Consider the following 3537-nt stretch of genomic DNA (forward strand, 5'->3'; position numbering starts at 1 on the left):
CTCAAAATGGTTAAAAAGGGTTAAAAAACCGCCAAAACATCCCAACGTCAAACAGAACCGGCCACAAAAAGTCAGTATTTTGGCTCAAAATGGTTAAAAAGGGTTAAAAAACTGCCAAAACATCCCAACGTCAAACAGAACCGGCCACAAAAGGTCAGTATTTTGGCTCAAAATGGTTAAAATGGGATAAAAAAACCCCAAAACATCCCAAAGTCAAACAGAACCGGCCACAAAAAGTCAGTATTTTGGCTCAAAATGGTTAAAATGGGATAAAAAAAAAAATAACCATCCCAAAGTCAAACAGAACCAGCCACAAAAAGTCAGTATTTTGGCTCAAAATGGTTAAAAAGGGTTTAAAAAAAAAAAACAACCCCCTAACGTCAAAAAAAACCAACCACAAAAATTGGTGTAGGCATCGGGGGGGGGGCGCAGGGTCGTTCGGGGGGGTGTAGCCATCGGGGGGGGGCGCAGGGTCGTTGCGGGGGGGTGTAGCCATCGGGGGGGGGGCGCAGGGTCGTTCGGGGGGGTGTAGCCATCGGGGGGGGGGCGCAGGGTCGTTCGGGGGGGTGTAGCCATCGGGGGGGGCGCAGGGTCGTTCGGGGGGGTGTAGCCATCGGGGGGGGGGGCGCAGGGTCGTGCGGGGGGGTGTAGCCATCGGGGGGGGGCGCAGGGTCGTTCGGGGGGGTGTAGCCATCGGGGGGGCGCAGGGTCGTTGCGGGGGGGTGTAGCCATCGGGGGGGGGCCAGGCCTTACCCCATCCTCGAAGTTCCAGCGCTTGCTGACCTCGGCCTCGTTCTGGGCGTAGATCTGCTGCCGCATGGAGATCACCAGCTCCCGGATCTTCTCCTGGTCCAGCCCCTCCTGGCGCCCCGCGCGGAAACGGGGGGGTCGGGGGGGGGTCAAACACTCCCTTGGAGCACCCGCGCTTGGGGTTTGGGTTTGTTTGGTTTTCGGTTTGTTTTTTTTTTTTTTTCCTTTTTTCTTCTTTTTTCTCTTTTCCCCTCTTTTTTTCCTTTTATCTTTCTCTTTATTTTTTCTCTTCGTTTTTTTTTTCCTTTTTTTTTTCCTTTTCCCCCCTTTTTCCCCCTTTTCCCCCCTTTTTCCCTTTCCCCCCTTTTTCCCTTTCCCCCCTTTTTCCCTTTTCCCCCCTTTTTCCCTTTTCCCCCCTTTTTCCCTTTTCCCCCCTTTTTCCCTTTTCCCCCCTTTTTCCCTTTTCCCCCCTTTTTCCCTTTTCCCCCCTTTTTCCCTTTTCCCCCCTTTTTCCCTTTTCCCCCCTTTTTCCCTTTTCCCCCCTTTTTCCCTTTTCCCCCCTTTTTCCCTTTTCCCCCCTTTTTCCCTTTTCCCCCTTTTTCCCTTTTCCCCCTTTTTCCCTTTTCCCCCCTTTTTCCCTTTCCCCCCTTTTTCCCTTTCCCCCCTTTTTCCCTTTCCCCCTTTTTCCCTCTTCCCCTTTTTCCCTTTTTCCCTTTTCCCCCTTTCCCCCTTTTTCCCTTTTCCTTTTTCTCTTCTTTTTTATTTTTCCCTTTTCTCCTTTTTCCTTTTCTCCCCTTTTCCCCCTTTTTTTCCCTTTTCCTCTTCCTTTTCTCCCTTTTCCCTTCTTTCCATTTTTTGCTTTCATTTTTTCCCTTTTTTCTTTTTCCCCTTTTCCACTTTCCTTTTTCCCCCTTTTTCTCTTTTCCTCCTTTTTCCCTTTCCCCCCTTTTTCTTTTTTCCCCTTTTCCACTTTCCTTTTTCCCCCTTTTTCTCTTTTCCTCCTTTTTCCCTTTCCCCCCTTTTTCTTTTTTCCCCTTTTCCACTTTCCTTTTTCCCCCTTTTTCCCTTTGTCCCTTTTTCCCCTTTTCCCCCTTTTTTCCTTTTCCCCCTTTCCCCCCTTTTTCCCTTTGTCCCTTTTCCCCTTCATCCCTTTTTTCCCTTTCCCCCCTTTCTTCCTTTTTTCCCTTTTAACTTTCTTTCATCATTTTTTTTTCACATCCCGGGGCGGGGGTCCCTACCTGGCTGTCCGCCGCCGCCGCCGCCTTTCCCTCCACGCCAGGAGGCAAATCCTCGCCCGGCGGCGCCTCCGTGCCCTCCGGCTCCGGCGGCTTCGGGACGGGGTCGGTGGCCAACTTGGACTGGACCCACAGCAGCTCCTCGGGGGACAGAATGTCTCGGGGGGGGTTGTGGAGAACGTGCTCCTTGAACCTGGCGAGGATTGGGGCACAAAGGGGCAATTTTCTCGCCAACGGGCTTTTTCCACAAAAATATTTTCCCCCCCGCGGGAAGTTTGACCGTTGTGGGAATTTTCCATGGGGAAGATTTTACCACTTCAGTGCTCCCGCGGGGAATTCTGCCCCCCCGGGTGTTATTTTCCCCAGGAATATTTTGCCCCAGTTATTTTTTCCCCAGGAATATTTTGCCCCAGTTATTTTTTCCCCAGGAATATTTTGCCCCAGTTATTTTTTCCCCAGGAATATTTTGCCCCAGTTATTTTTTCCCCAGGAATATTTTGCCCCAGTTATTTTTTCCCCAGGAATATTTTGCCCCAGTTATTTTTTCCCCAGGAATATTTTGCCCCAGTTATTTTTCCACAGAGATACTTTCCCCCAGGAATATTTCACCCCACAGGAATATTTCATTCCACCTATTTTTTCCAGAAATATTTTGTCCCACCTATTTTTTCCTCAGGAATATTTTTCTGCCACATCTATCTTCCACTGGGATATTTTGTCTCACCTCTTTTTCCTCAGAAATATTTTGTCCCACCCATTTTTCCACAGGAATATTTTTCTGCCACAGCTATTTTCCACACGAATATTTCGTCCCACCTGTTTTTTCCTCAGGAATATTTCGTCCCAGCTCTTTTTCCCCAATATATTTTTCTGCCACATCTATTTTCCACTGGGATATTTTGTCCCAGCTATTTTTCCCCAGGAATATTTCATCCCACCTATTTTTTCCCCAAGAATATTTCGTCCCACCTATTTTTTTCCTCAGAAATATTTTGTCTCACCCATTTTTCCACAGGAATATTCTTCTGCCACATCTATTTTCCACAGGAATATTCCATCCCCCCCTATTTTTTCCTCAGGAATATTTCGTCCCACCTATTTTTTCCTCAGGAATATTTCATCCCACCTATTTTTTCCTCAGGAATATTCCATCCCCCCTATTTTTTCCCCAGGAATATTTCATCCCACCTATTTTTTCCCCAAGAATATTTCATCCCACCTATTTTTTCCCCAGGAATATTTCGTCCCACCTATTTTTTCCCCAGGAATATTTCATCCCACCTATTTTTTCCCCACGAATATTTCGTCCCACCTATTTTTTCCCCAAGAATATTTCGTCCCACCTATTTTTTCCCCAGGAATATTTCGTCCCACCTATTTTTTCCCCAGGAATATTTCGTCCCACCTATTTTTTCCCCAAGAATATTTCGTCCCACCTATTTTTTCCCCAAGAATATTCCATCCCCCCTATTTTTTCCTCAGGAATATTTCGTCCCACTTATTTTTTCCCCAGGAATATTTCATCCCACCTATTTTTTCCCCAAGAATATTT

Source organism: Athene noctua, chromosome 32, assembly GCF_965140245.1.
Source record: "Athene noctua chromosome 32, bAthNoc1.hap1.1, whole genome shotgun sequence".
Classification (NCBI taxonomy): Eukaryota; Metazoa; Chordata; class Aves; order Strigiformes; family Strigidae; genus Athene; species Athene noctua.